Consider the following 16,122-nt stretch of genomic DNA (forward strand, 5'->3'; position numbering starts at 1 on the left):
TAGAATAGGAAGGACTGATTATTGGCTTGAAAAATCAGGAGAGAACTTTATGAAGTGAAGGGGGAAAAAGTTCTAAACCCTCAAGTGGTGTTACATGAGTCTATATAATCATTACCATCTACTGAATTCACAATTAAGATCTGTACATGTGGGGGCTGGAGAGATGGCTCAGTGGTTAAGAGCACTGACTACTCTTCCAGAGGTCCTGAGTTCAATTCCCAGCAACCACATGGTGGCTCACAATCATCTGTAATGGGATCTGACACCTTCTTCTGGTGTGTCTGAAGACAGCTACAGTGTACTTATAAAGTAAATAAATCTTTTTAGAAAAAGAAACTGTACATGTAAAGTACACCACAGTAGCAGTCAGGCACTTTTTAGCATCACACACAAATTCTTTGTCATTCATTTTTGAAAAGGTAATGTCTGTGTCACTTCTATCTACACAGGCTGATGACTGCTTAAGTTAATAGAAAACAGAAATGATGATATCGCATTGCTTCCAATGATAGGCATGAAAAGCCCTTACAAGGTCTGCAAAGTGTGCCTGCACCTTTGGGAATACTTGCTCTATGGGAAATCAGTTACTACATCAAAAAGAAGCCACTGTGATATACAAGCTTCGTGTATCCTCCAGTTGATAGCTCAGCTCAACAGACCGTGTCAACCCTCTCTTTTTTTTTTTTTTTTTTTTTTTTTTTTTTGGTTCTTTTTTTTTCCGGAGCTGGGGACCGAACCCAGGGCCTTGCGCTTCCTAGGCAAGCGCTCTACCACTGAGCTAAATCCCCAACCCCGGTGTCAACCCTCATAAGTTTGTTCTCTTGCTGTGATAAAATGCCCTGAGGAAAGCAGGTTGGGGAAGAAAGCATATTTTGGTTTACAGTTCCATACCGAGGAAGGCATGGCCAAAGGAGCACAAAGCCAACTGGGTCAGCAGTCCAGAAGGGAAGATGGGGCTGAGCTGTAAAACCTCAAAGCCTGCCCCGGGTGACATAGGTCCTCCAGCAATGTTCCAGCTCCCAATGGTTTCATAACCTTCCCAGGCATGCCAGCAGCAGGAGAGCCTGTGAATACTTCACAGTCAAAGCCCAGCAGACCCCCAGCCACGGTAAGGACGCTGATGTCCAGCTAGGGAAATATTAGGTGCCTACAGTCTCGGCTCACACCCGACAGTTATGCAAAAGATCCCATAGTGTCAGCCAAGCCCAGTTCTTATCTGGATCCCTCCTGAGTACATTCAGGGGATGACAGAATGTACTTTCCTAGAGTTGTAGAGCCCAGAGCTCTAGCTTCCTACCAGCTATTGGATTAAGTCTAAGGAGCCAGCAGAAGTTTTCTGACATCAAGTAGCCATTCCCTTGAACAAAGAAGCCATCCTTGCAGTTGCTAAATGAATATTCTATGATAAGGCAGCTGAGTTATAGCAGTGACAATACATCACATTTGCCATATTATATCAGCTGGAAACAAGTTTCACACTCTCCCCACACTCAAAGGCAGGGGTATGACTCACTGGCAGCAACCTTCAATATTCATTTTCTTTCTTTCAAGACTCACTACCCTGCCCTGGCTGTCTTAAAACCCACTACGTAGGCCTGGCTGGCCTCAAACTCACAGAGATCTGCCTACCTGCCTCTGTGTACTGGGATTAAAGGTGTGTGCCGCTATGCGCAATTAGAATATGCAGTTTCTGTTTTGGGGGGTAGGGGTTGCCCCTTTTTTGATTTTTCAAGTCAGGGTTTCTCTGTGTAGCCCTGGCTGTCCTGGAACTCACTCTGTAGACCAGACTGGTGTCAAGCTCAGAGATCTGCCAGCCTCTGTCTCCCAAGTGCTGGGATTAAAGGCAGACACCACCACCATATAGCAATTATTCCTTTCTATCTGCTGAGACAGTACTACAAACCAAGTGAGTTGAGACAAGAGTGTGTCATCTGTGGGTTCTGGAGGCTAGAAATCTGAAGATAAAGTGTCTCAGGGTGACACTCCCGCTGAGGCATGCAGAGTATAGAAACCTTCAACTCCTTTTGGTTGCTAGTAATCGTTGGTGTTCCTTAACCAGCCACAGGACTTCATTTCTACCTGTATGGTCTCATGGCCTGGCATCCCTGTGTCTCTTTGTCTCTCCTTACATAACATCAGTCCTGTTGGATTAAGGACCTCTCTCACTACAGTCAAGCCTCATCTTAGCTAATTACATCAGCAAAGACTATTAGTAAGCAGGCTGAAGCCATTACACTTAAGACACATGTCTACCATAGTGTCAGAAACATCCTTTGGAGAGAAGCATACGCATCTAACATAGTGGGTCTACAAATACGGTTCAGCATCAGCATCATCAGAAAACTCGGTAGAAATCAAAATCTTCAGCCCCTGTCCGACACCTACTAAAAATGTAATTGGGCAGGGAGAAGGAAGGGAAGGGAAGCAGTCTGTTTAAATATGTCTGCTTTGCCAGCTGCGTATCTGACTCCCAATCCTACAGGCCTCTCCATGCAAATATAAACCCCCTCGGGGAGAGGGTAACAAGCAGCAGGCAGCCTAGACTTCCCTGCCTAGCACACAGGGTATCGAGAGAAGGCACATCTTTTTCCACGATGGGTTCCTGGTTATTGGACTTAGTCTTCAAGATGCAATGCCACACAGTTCGACATTAGTAATAAACGTGTGGTTTCTGACCTAATATTTTAAGATTTGGGTTTTGGTGGGGTTTGTTTTGGTTTGGGGGGCAGATGTTTGTTTGGTTGATTGGTTTGGGTTTTGGTTTTTGGTTAGTCGGTTGATTGGCTTTTGAGACAGGATTTCTCTGTGTAGCTCTGGCTGTCCTGGAACTCACTGTGTAGATCAGGCTGGCCTCAAACTCAGAGATTTGCCAGCCTCTGTCTCCCAAGTGCTGGGATTAAAGGAGTGCACCACCACTCCCAGCTAAGATTTGGAGTTTTATTTTTATTTTAATGTTCAGTTATAAGTGGGTCAAAATGAGTTCCTACCTTTTGAACTGCATTTCTAGCACTCTCACACTAGAGGAGTGTTTAAAACAATGCTTGGTCTTCCCTTGGCTCACTGGTCCTGGCTAAGTGCTGTTGTTTAAGTGGAGACAATTGGTGCTGATGAGGCTGGGGTACTCAGCTACTGTCTTGTGGTCTCTGACTCCCCAGACATGGTCAGAGGGCCAAAGGATCAGTGGGAGCCAAATATTTTCTAGTACTATGGAAAGTGCCACTGGGAATTCTCATGGTGATTGTGTTGCATTTCTAGTGTGTTGGTAATGTTGATTTTTTTTACAACATTAATCCTGCCAATGTGTGGCTGCGTGCTACATCCTTCCATCGCCTCATGTTTTCCTCAGTATCTTAAAGTTCTTACTGTTGAGATCTCTCTTCTCCTCAGCTAGGTTTTCTCCTGGGTATTCTTTTTTTTTTTTTTTTTTTTTTTTTGGTTCTTTTTTTTCCGGAGCTGGGGACCGAACCCAGGGCCTTGCGCTTCCTAGGCAAGCGCTCTACCACTGAGCTAAATCCCCAACCCCTTCTCCTGGGTATTCTTTGAAGCTGTTAGGAATTTGGCTTTTCCCTAATCTGTTCCCCAGCACATTGTTGGTATGTAGGAAAGCTATCGGTATTTTCTGTTGATTCTGTATCCTTTTACTCGCTGAAAGTGTTTATCAATACTAACAATCTTCTGGAGGGGTATTTCGGGTCCTGTCACTTCCAAGCAGTCACTTCAACTTCTTCCTCTCGTGTACCTTCTTTTTCCTTCTGCTCTGCTGCTTTATCTAAACTTCGAGCACTGTGTGGAATAAGAGAGTGGAGACTGGAGTGTGTCCTTCCAGTTTTGGTTTCAATCTCAACAGGAATGCCACAGTCCATTTTTGACTGGATTGCTGGCTTTCTTTGGTATTAAGTTGTTTAGTTTATATAGTCTACATCTTTGTCCTCTGTAATATGTATAGCTGGCAAAGATTTTCTCCCTCGACATTGGTGCGTCTTTATTCAGTTAACTGTTAGTTGTATAAATAAACCCTTTTTAATACCGTGTATTTGGGCTGGAGAGATGGCTCAGTGCTTAAGAGCACTGACTGCTCTTCCTAGAGGTCCTGAGTTCAATTCCCACCAACCACATGGTGGCTCACAACCATCTGTAATGGGATCTGATGCCCTCTTCTGGTGTGTCTGAAGACAGCTACAGTGTACTCATATACAAACGTAATAAAATCTTTAAAAAAAAAAGAGGATAATGTTTTAGATAATGATGGGGTTTTTATCCTAGGAATTGTAAACAGAAGATGAAGACAAAGGCGTAAAAGTCCCATCGAAGACCTGAGCGAGCTGCACAAGGCTTATGGAGATGAGGTTGTCGCTGTCTGCAGACACCAGAAGGGGGCATCAGATCCCATTACAGATGGTTGCGAGCCACCATGTGGTTGCTGGGAAGAGCGATTAGTGCTTTTAACCACTAAGCCATCTCTCCAGCCCTGAAAATGAGGTTTAAGGATGATATATGTTAGAAGATTAAAGTTTATTAAAACTCTCTAAGGTGCTGGTCAGTGGTAGCACACACCTTGGATCATAGCACTCGGGGAACAGAAGCAGGCAGACCTCTCAATTCGAAGCCAGCCTTGTAAACAGAATGAGTTCCAGGGCAGCCAAGGCCACACAAGGAAAACCAGAGGCAGAAAAAATCCCTACGGTTAGACAGATGTGATGGCCACACCTTTAATCTCAATGCTCAAGGCAGAAGCCAGCAGAAAATCCCCAAGATTATAGTGCTCTACAGACACGAGAACTGGTTTATACTTGTTAAACTGTAACACACAGTACATGCACACTGTGCGTTACCACGGTAACACACAAGAACTGGTTTAAAAGAACAGGATGTTAAGGACAATCAAGGTCGCTACCTGTGGTCTTGTTGGCATCCTTGGGTTTTAACCACCTGGGGAAACCGAGTCAAAACAAAACAAAAGGTTCTTTAAAATCGGGTTGTTTTGACTAAGCCTTATTTAAATGCTACACCAAGTTTGAAATTACAAGACTAGGGACGCCATCCTTCTGGGTGTCCAACAAAGCCTGGATGCCCGCACCAGTGAGCAAAGAAAGTCAGAGGACAGCCTCCTAGCCCTTGGCCTCAAGGTCAGTCAGGACCCAGAGAAGGAGAGGAGCTAACTGATCAGAGAGACTCCAAAAACCTCCAGCAGCGTTGCATCTCATAAAAGGGGGGTAGGGAGTCCTGAGAACCTCAGAGTGTGTGTGCTATAACGCAAAGTTACAATGGGATGGGGGTCAACACCATCTCTAACCAGCGAAGGGCGGAATGAGAAACAAACCCCAGAAGGGAGACCCCCTGAACTGAAACTCTTTCAAAGTAACCAAGAGGACTGCACAGAATCACCTACGTAGAAAACCTGAAGCATTGACTATGTCTATGGAAACCCCTCGGGTGGGTAGAGGCCTTCCTCCTCCTAGCTACAGGGCTGATACGGTTAGGATTGTGACACAATTAGCCCTTGTAGAAAATACAGACTCTCTGCTGGGTGGTGGCGGCACACACTTTTAATCTCGGGACTCTATGAGTTCGAGGCCATCCTGGTCTACAGAGCAAGTTTCAGGACAGCCAAGGCTACATGAGAAACACTGTCTGCGAAAACAAACAAAAAAGGAAAAGAAATTACAGACTCAGATCATAAATGCCACCTTATCACCAGTAATCTAAAAGGCCTCATGGACGGACGCATTAGACATTAATTGGGACGATCATACTCCTTGGGAACCCCCCCCCCTTCTCTGGTAAAAATTAATCAGACCTTTAAATGGCAAATTACTAAATTAATTCTAGAGACTAAATTGCCTGGGACAACATGTTTGCTTGTAGCTTTGCTTAGAATCCACACAGCCCCTCAGAAGGACTTGGACTATCCCCTTACGAAATGCTATATACATTGCTTTACCTGAGAAGAGCCACTGATCACCACGGAAACCAAATACCAGGTTCTCGGGAACCTTCCTTTTGTTCTCTCTTAGATTACAAGGCCTTCTTATTCCAACTCCTCCACTCCTTTCCAGCCTGGAGAATGAATTCTGATTAAAAGCTGGAAAGAAAACGAATTGGAGCAGAAGTCCAGCATGCTGGGATCTCCCGCTACTAAGACAGAGACACCCAAGTGAGCGTGCAGGCCTGATTCAAAGCACATCAGGGAATTCCTGGGTAGGTGACCTCTGTGCTAATCTGTCGGATCCATCTCTATGGACATTCCATTACCGGGGTGTGGAAGCTGGAAACCTGCTAGGCTGGTCTGGGAACTTTACTGAGGAAGTAGCTGAGGAAGTCTGGAAACAGCTGCTGACCCATTGTCCTTGCCTCAGGCCCAGTGGTAGGGCAGCTTCTGAGGCCTGGACTTACCTGGAGACAAGGACTTCATGTGGAAAAGAAAACAGATGTCTGTCTTTTACAGAAATGACTGATCCATCTTCAATGTGGGACGGCCTGAAGAAGGAATATGTGGCCTCACCACCGACTGTAGGTCTATGGAAAGCCACCTGAGCCAGGTTGACTATATAACCATCAGGCAGACCCTGGCGGAAGAGCCTCCAGCCTGATTAAGATTTTGAAGAGGAAATTCTCTCTCCACCCCTACCTTACAGGCCGTCTGGAAATCCTGGGGAGGGTGTGGCAGGAGGGGGAACCGGCAGGGGGCAGGGTTGGGGGCTGGGATGGGAGCTGTGGAAAGTGAAGCTAAGGTAAGAGGGAGCCATGGGGAGAATGTAGTCAGCAGGAAGAATAGCCTCCAGAGGCTGAATCCACCATACTTCCCTTGAGGACATTTGTCCCCTCCAACACACAGGGAAGTTTGCTCACCGGCCTTTCTCTATGGTGACCTTTCTCAATGGGAAGTTACAAAATCCCAAATTCTCTGAAAAGCCTGAAAACATATTGCTTTGCTAGACTGTTCTTACACACATCAGCCTACAGGGGATGGTGGTTACCAGTTGCTCCAGATCCTCTTAACCTCTGAGGAAAAAGAGAAGATCCTGACCTAGGCCAGGAAATTGGGTCAAAAGGACACCAACTGGGGTTGGGGATTTAGCTCAGCGGTAGAGCTCTTGCCTAGCAAGCGCAAGGCCCTGGGTTCGGTCCCCAGCTCCGAAAAAAAGAAAAAAAAAAAAAAAAAAAGACACCAACTACAAATCCAGACTACATCAGCGAGAGGCTCCTCTTCACCCAGACTGATTGAGACTTCAACACGGTGCCAGACTCTGATGGGGGAGGATGTCTCAGGGTGGCCCACAGATTTGTCCAAAGTGAGCCAGATACAGCAGGAACAGAATGAAATCACCAGGGGTCTTCCTGGAACAGCTGGTAGAAACTTACTGAACGTTCACACCCTTCAACCCAGAAGCCAAGGAAAACCAGTGGGTGGTAAATATGGCCTTTGTCAACCAGGCAGCGCCAGATATTCATCTTAAATTGCAAAGACTAGAAGGTTTCAGGGTAAGAGATTGATGGTAGCAATGGCAGAGAAGGAGTAAAACAATAGAGACACTCCGGAGATAGACAGAGTGATTGGCCAAGATCCTCTTGGCAGCATCCGCAGGGCCTAATGAAAAAAGAGAACAACTAAAGAAAAGGTGGCATTTGGAAATACAGAGAGAGAGAGAGAGAGAGAGAGAGAGAGAGAGAGAGAGAGAGAGGGAGAGAGAGAGAAGAGGGTGAAGTCAGGATTACAGAAAGATCAAGTGTCTGTTGTAAGAAGGTAGGACATTGGGAAAGTGAACGCCCGGAGTGGAAACCCCTCATGGAGGCTAAGGGGCTGGAGATAAAGGAAATGGGCGATTAGGGGAGACAGGTGCAGCGCCCCTAAAAGTGGAGGGGGAGCCCATCGAGTTTTTGGTGAACAAAGAGGAACAACACTCCATTCTAAAACAACTTCTGGGACTATTGTCTCAAAGAAGGGGGGGGCAGTGAGGTGGACTCATATTATTGGATTGGTCGATTTGGGAAAGGGGCAGGTATCTCACTCTTCTGTGGGCATCTCACTCTTTTATGGTCATCCCCGAATACCTGTACCCCTTTACTAGGAAGAGACTTACTGACTAAAGTGGAAGCCCATATCCACTTCAGTCCAACCGGTATCTCTATGACCAAAAAGCCATACATGTTCTCACCAAGGCCTTGGCAGATGAATACAACTATTCACAGACACCCCCACTCCCAACTCCAGAGAAAGGAGGGAAGCAGGGGAGCCTGCGGCAACATTGGATCCAAGAGATCCCAGAAGCCCACAAACTTTATGTTTAACCTGCCTTTAAGGTATCATGTAGGGGTTGGGGATTTAGCTCAGTGGTAGAGCGCTGGCCTAGCAAGCGCAAGGCCCTGGGTTCGGTCCTCAGCTCCAGAAAAAAGAAGAAAAAAAAAGGTATCATGTAACCTTACTATGCCTTGGCTTACCCATGTAATCATCTCTTACAACGTAAACTGATGCGTAGCTTGTTAGATACTGTTTCCGGCCTCCGAGTAATGTATGTACTGGGAACATTCACTCCAAGCAGCCCACAGGTTGAAAGCAGCCATAAACAATGAACGTCCCATAAATGTTGGGATCAACATGTAGCAACTATTCATGGATTTGAGTGATATTCCGTCCAGGTTAGTAAAGTAACGTCTTCCCTTGTAAAGCTCTGTTAAAAGAATTCCTCCTTCATTTCCCACACCATGTTTTCTGTGCTGCTCAGTAAATACAGAGCACAATCCTTTGTTGGAGACAGACACAGATCAGACACACAGACAAGTAACACTATCCAGCAACAGAAGCCAACAGATCATATACACAAAAACAGACAAGCTACAGACCCCAAACTACAGACAGATGAAGAGAAACAGAGAATTCAAAGTTCAGTATACCTGAGGGTACATGTGAAAAAACATAATAAAAACTGACATGTAAAAATTGCTTAATCGAGAACCCCCACTACACCCAAGGCTGTACCTGCTATCCAGAACCCAGGGACATCACTCACTCAAGACAGCCAGATACACAGTACACAAGCAGAGACCGAGAGCAATGCTCTGCTCTGCACATGCTCAGGACCGCTGGGGACACTGGAGAGACATCACCTTGATCTGCCCTACAAGTGGAGCCTCCGCCCCCTGGATCCTGACTCTCAAGCCGTGGGAAAGTGAACCTGACCTTCTGCTAAGATATGAAGCACAGGTGAGCACTTTGGGGGGATAGGCTTAGGACTAATAAGAGTGTGAACCTTGGGTGATGACACTCAGCCTAATAAAATAGGATTTTGTTATACCGACTACAAGGTCCTACATTCCTGCTGGAGACAGTAAACTATTCCAAGGGGAAATTTTTTTTTCATTCCTTAATGTGGCATTGATGCATTTTGCTGTTTTATCTGCGGTTTCTTTAATTCATATTCAATGCAATTAGTAATGTGGGTAAACGTTAACTCTACCTTATATCACACATGAGAAAAATTCAAGAGGATGGTATAAATAAATTTAACAGAACACCTTATAGAAATCAGTGGAGAATATTCTGTCATGAACCTGGAGAAATGAAATATTAGGAAAGATACAAATAAAATAATTATTAAGTCAGGCATGGCGGCTCAAGCCTTTCATCCCAAAGCTCCAGAGGCAGAAGCAGGCAGATCTCTAAATTCTAGGCCAGCCTGATCTAGAGAAAGTCCAGGACAGACATGGCTACACAGAGAAACCCTATCTCGAAAAAAAGAAAAACAACAGGTAAAGTAATAAATAATTGTTGACAATATATAATAAAATAAATATTATTTTTTTTTTGTTCACCTGTGATTGAGTTTATTGTAAACAGAAATTGGTTGGATAAAGAAAGAAGCTGGCGGGGTTGGGGATTTAGCTCAGTGGTAGAGCGCTTGCCTACCAAGAGCAAGGCCCTGAGTTCGGTCCTCAGCTCCGGAAAAAAAAAAGAAAGGAGTTGGACATAGAACTAATGTGGGCTTCTATCCCCAAGCCTTGGCAGCCCAGCCATGGGTCTACGTGGTTCTTTTAATCTTTCGAGCCATTTCCCTGTTGTAGATCCTCCGGCATGTTTCACAGAGGGAGCTCTGGCAGCAGCGGCAGTGGCAAGGCTTCTCACAATGGTGTCGTCGGCTTTATGACGTCAGTAAGCCCGTCGGTGGTGAGGATTCTGTTCTGGGTCCTGTAGGCACCTCCACGTTCGCCTCCTGAGCCAGCACGGTCCTGGCTATGAACTTCAGATGTTTAGCCACGGCTCTGTATTTAAATCTTTATTCTTCAGGGCCTATATAGGCTTGGGCCTCCGAATTCCAACTCCACTACCCTCCGGACCCAATATTGTTATTTTAAAAACAGACACATCCCCAGCTCCGAAAAAAAGAACCAAGAAAAAAGAAAAAAAAAAAAAAAAAAAAAAAAAAAAAAAAAAAACAGACACAGAGCTAGGAAGATAGGTCAGTCAGTAAAGTTCTTGCTTTAACATAGATCCCCAAAACCAAGGTGAAGAAAGCTGGTACGGGGGTGTGCACTTTTAAGGCACTAGGAAGGTAGAGACAAGCAGTCAGCCTAGCCAAACTGAAGAGCTGTCGGGCCAATTATATACTCTGTCTTTAAAAAAAAAAAAAAGAAAGAAAGAAAAAGAAAGCAAGAAAGAAAAAACAAAAACAAAACAAAACAAAACACGGCTCCCGAGGAACTACACCTAAAGATTATGTAAGTTTTTTTATCTTAGCCCTCAAAAAGCAGAGGCAAGCAGATCTCTGTGAGTTCCAAGCCAGCCTGGTCTACAAAGTAAGTTCCAGTGAGAAAGGAAAAAAATACACCAATAGGTTGAAATGATTAAGAAACAAAATCCAATCAGACAGCGATGGTGCCTGCCTTTAATCTCACAACTCAGCAGGCAGATCTCGGAGTTCAAGGCAGGACTGGTCTACAGAGTGAGTTCCAGGACAGTCAGGACTACACAAGAAAAAGAAAGAAAACCCATCTTTTTGTTGTCTACAAGAGTCTCAGCTTACTACCAAGAACAGGTACCACCTTCGAGTAAAATAATTGGAAAATACCCCAAGCCAAGACTAGGAAACAAGCATCATACTATCCTAATAGCTCACAAAACAGACCTCACACTAAGATTCACCAGAAGAGATAAAAGGGGGTTTGCAACCCCATAGGAAGAACAGCAATATCAACCAACCAGACACCCCAGGGCACCAAGGCATCAAGGGGAGAAGAGGACCTTGGACCAGTGAAGGCTTGATGCCCCAGTGTAGGGGAATGCCAGGGTGGGGAGGTGGGAGGGAGTGGGTGGGTAGGTAGATGAGCACTCTCCTAGAAGGAGGGGGGTGAGGGGATGGGGTGGGGTTGCCAGAGGGGAAATCGGAAAGGGGATACCATTGGAAATGTAAATAAAGAAAATATCCAATAAAAGAAAAAAATAAAGTTGACATCAAATCAGAGCAAATAAAGAGTAATTCATTAAAAAAAGAAGAGATAAAAGAAAGTTACTTCAATCTGGGCAGTAGATGTGTACTTTGATCCCAGCACTCAGGAGGCAGAGGCAGGTGATCTCTGTGAGTTCGAAGCCAACCTGATCTACAGAGTGAGTTCCAGGAGAGTCACAACTTCTTGGAGAAGGCCCGTCTTGAAAGAAAGAAAGAAAGAAAGAAAGAAAGAAAGAAAGAAAGAAAGAAAGAAAGAAAGAAAGAAAGAAAGAAAGAAAGAAAGAGAGAGAGAGAGAGAGAAAGAAAGAAAGAAAGAAAGAAAGAAAGAAAGAGAGAAAGAAAGAAAGAAAGAAAGAGAGAAAGGCTATTTCATTCTGTTCACTCTGATTAAGGGAACAATTAACCAAGAAGACATTCCAATCCTAAATATATATACACCAAACCCTAGCACACCCAATTTCATAGAAAGCACAATACTGGAATTCATGACAGAATAACCCCAATTCAGCAATCGTGCATGATTTCAACACCCCATTTTCTCCAATAGAAAGGTCATCTGGAAAAAAAAAAAGAACATTTAATGTCATACATTAAATGGCATGATATAGCAAATGGACGAAGAGATACACACAGAATATTCTACGTGATATAATTTTTGAAATAAGTTCTATGCAGTCCTGGTGGTCCTGGAACTCTATGTAGACCAAGCTAACTTCAAGCTCACAAAGATCCCCCCCCCCCGCATCTGCCTTCTGAATTGTGGAATTAAAGGTGGGCAGCACCATGCTCACCTAGGTAGGTAGTGGTGGTGGTGGTGGTGGTGGTGGTGGTGATGGTGGTGGTGGTGGTGGTGGTGATGATGATGGTGGTGGTTGTTAAACTGACACAAGCCCTGGGCATCTGGAAAGGGCCTTCAGTTGAGAAAATTCCTCCCACAGGCAAATCTGTGGAGCATCTCTTGATTTAACAAGTATGGTTGCAGGATCAGCCCATTAAGGATAGTCCTACTGTAATACCTATAAACCACGATGCCCAGCACAGCAGGAATATCCCCCCAAAATGGAGCTGGGGAGATGGATCAGAGGTGAAGAGCATTTGTTGTTCTTGCACAGAGCCTGGATTCAGTTTCCAACACCTATGGAGTTAACAACTTTCTATAGCCCACGAGGTGTGTGCACCTTTAATCCCTATAAAGGACGAAAGAACCCTTGTGCACACAGTGGGTACTGGAGAAGCCAGGAAAGTTTGCACATGCATCCTTCAAAGGGAGGAATATTTAACCTCTCTTCTTCCTGGAATGCTAGGAACGGATATCATTTATAACCTGGCAATCGTCTGGTATCTGATGAGCTAGGCTCTGCCACATCTCCCAGAACTCGTTTTACTTATCCTAGACCCTTTCCTCCTAAAACCTCGAACATCACTTCTAGGTCATAAAAGCTACTCTTGTGAGAGATGTAAGTTGTACTTTACAATGGCCTGTGACTTCTGTGTAACCATAGGGCCAGGGTGATCCTGACTCCTGTAGGCGTTATGTTTACCTCAGCCATCCTCCCTAGACCCTTTTCTTGAGCATTGTTTCTCAGTCAACAAGAATCCATCGTAAGAAGAAAGTCATATATACCTTGTAAAGAGCATCAGGGAAGCATGTCTTAAGCTTTGTGTACACACCACTCACTGGGCTGAGTTGTTACCAGAAAACTTGTTTCCAAAATTGTGCTGTGTTTAAATATGACTAAAATAAATGAACTGGTGTCCTGGCCTAGGACTGGTACCTAAACCAGGCTGAACCGAGTTTCATTCTTGTCTCTTCAAGGATGGTTTCCCTGCCTGCTGTAACTTGCAGGGACCCTCTACAAATCCCAGCACTCTGGAGGCAGAGGCAGCCATATCTGAGTCCAAGGCCATCCTGTTCTGCAGAGTACATTTCAAGATATCCAGGGCTACACAGAGAAACCTTGTCTTGAAAAACCAAGCAAGCAAATAATCTGTAATTCCAGTTCCGGGGATCTAACAACTCCCACTTCTGAGTTCTGTGGGACCAGGCAGGACGCACAGTGCACATTTGCACATGCAGGCAAAGCACTCCTGTACATAAAACAAGAGAATAAATAATAAATCGTTTTAATAGATGTCCCCAAGGTTCAGCAATGGCCCTTTTATCTTAGTGGTAGCCAACAGCCATCTGATTGGACTTAAGATCCAAACAAAAGAATGGGCTACATATCTGGTACTATAAGCCTATCTGTGGCCTGTAAGTCCATGGAGCATAGATAACTTAGTATAGGCATGTCCCCAAAACAGTATAATTTGTAACAGTATTCTTTTTTAAAGAATTATTTATTAATTTTTATGCATATGAGTACACTGTAGCTGTCATCAGACACACCAGAAGTTTTTCATTACAGATGGTTGTAAGCTACCATGTGGCTGCTGGGAAGTGAACACAGGACCTCTGGAAGAGCAGTCGGTCCCCGTAACCACTGAGCCATCTCTCCAGCCCCCTCTAACAGCACTTTTTTTTTTTTTTTTGGTTCTTTTTTTCGGAGCTGGGGACCGAACCCAGGGCCTTGCGCTTCCTAGGTAAGCGCTCTACCACTGAGCTAAATCCCCAGCCCCTCTAACAGCACTCTTAACACTTATCCTTATACACATAGATGCATGTGCTCTCGTCCTTCACTCTGGGAGTTTCTTTTGCAGCAGAGACAATTACAGAAAGCTACAACTGACCAAAATGGAGACAACTGCTTTCCATAGTGTGGGAAATGACAATTGATACATCCACACCATGACACAAAAAGAAAGACAGACAGACGGGCTGGAGAGATGGCTCAGTGCTTAAAAGCACTGACTGCTCTTCCAGAGGTCCTGAGTTCAAATCCCAGCAACCACATGGTGGCTCACAGTCATCTATAATGAGATCTGATGCCCTCTTCTGGTGTGTCTGAAGACAGCTACAGTGTACTTGTATATAATAAATAAATAAATAAATAAATAAATAAATAAATAAAAGACAGGGAGGAAGGAAGGGAGGAAAGAAGGAAGGAGGAAGGAAAAAAAGAAAGAAGGAAGGGGAAGGGAAGGGAATAGAAAAGAAAAGAAGAGAAAAGAAAAAAGTAAAAAGTTTGCAAGAGTCAAAGGACCAGGATGTGTTCTGTGAGCTTGTGTCTTCTAGGAATAATAGAGAAACTGCACCCATAAAATCTCAACAACAGGGCTGGAGAGATGGTTCAGTGGTTAAGAGCACTGATTGCTCTTCCACAGGTCCTGAGTTCAAATCCCAGCAACCACAAGGTGGCTCACAACCATCTGTAATGGGATCTGATGCCCTCTTCTAGTATGTCTGAAGACAGCAACAGTGCACTTATATATAATAAACAAAATCTTTCCCTTTTCTTTTTTTTTTTTTTTTCGGAGCTGGGGACCGAACCCAGGGCCTTGCGCTTGCTAGGCAAGCGCTCTACCACTGAGCTAAATCCCCAACCCCCAATAAACAAAATCTTTAAAAAAAAATCTCAACAATATGGTAGCCTAAACAACACAGAAACATAGGGGAAATCTGAAAAGGACCCACCCTTACATGAAGAGCTATAGCAATGACTGCTGAGAAAGGGGGACTCGGTCTCCTCAAGGTATGGGCCGTCTAATTGGTAATCCAATACAAGCAGTCAGCCCTAGAAACACACAAGCAATACTAAGTATATTTATATGTGTTATATATTCACACACACACACACACACACACACACACACACACACATATATGAACACACATTTGTATACACACAATGAGATGAGAGGGAGCTAATAATAAAGAATATGAGGCCATAAATTTGAGCTGAGGCAGACAGGGAGGAATGTTTATGCGTTTAGTTTTTTATGAACTTGCCACAAGCTAGAGTCATCTAGGAGAGGAAACCAAAATGGAGTGATGTCTCCATCAGTGGGGCATCTAGACGAGTCTGTGGGACATTTTCTTGATTATTGGTTGATGTGGAAGGGCCCAGCCCAGTGTGAGCAGTGCCATCCCTAGGCAGGCGGTCCTAGAAGAATAAGAAAGCAGGTGAGTGAGCCATGAAGGCAAACCAGTGAGCAGCACAGCCCACAGAAGCCAGTGAGCAGCACAGCCTGTAGCCTCTGCTTCAGTCCCTGCCCAAACATTCTTGCCTATAGTCCCCACCCTGACTTCCCTCAGCCAAGGAATGGAATGAGGAAGGGGAGTGTAAGCCAAATAAACCCTTCCCTCCCCAGGCTGTTTGTGTCTTGTCCTGTCCCCCCACCCCCCTTCCCCGGAGCTGGGGACTGAACCCAGGGCCTTGCGCTTTCTAAGCAAGCGCTCTACCACTGAGCTAAATCTCCAACCCCTGTTTGTGTCTTAATAGTGTATCACAGCGATAGAAAGCAAACTAAAACACTGTCGGAAGGAGGGAAGGGAAGAAGAAAATGTATGTAAATAATACTATGTATAAATTCTAAAAATAAATTAAGAGAAATTTCTGTTTTTCGTAGTTCTCTATATCTACAAACTGGTATTGACTTTGGAAAGACAGGACTCTCAGGTTGATTTGAACATCATAGAAATAAAAATTATCAAGAAAGCATGCACCTTAAAGTGGAAGTTGATCCCATAAATGTTGGGCTTAAATGTTATAATCTATTTTTGTCTGAAAGCACAACACCT

The sequence above is a fragment of the Rattus norvegicus genome, chromosome 4 (assembly GCF_036323735.1).
Source record: "Rattus norvegicus strain BN/NHsdMcwi chromosome 4, GRCr8, whole genome shotgun sequence".
In the NCBI taxonomy this organism is placed as follows: domain Eukaryota; kingdom Metazoa; phylum Chordata; class Mammalia; order Rodentia; family Muridae; genus Rattus; species Rattus norvegicus.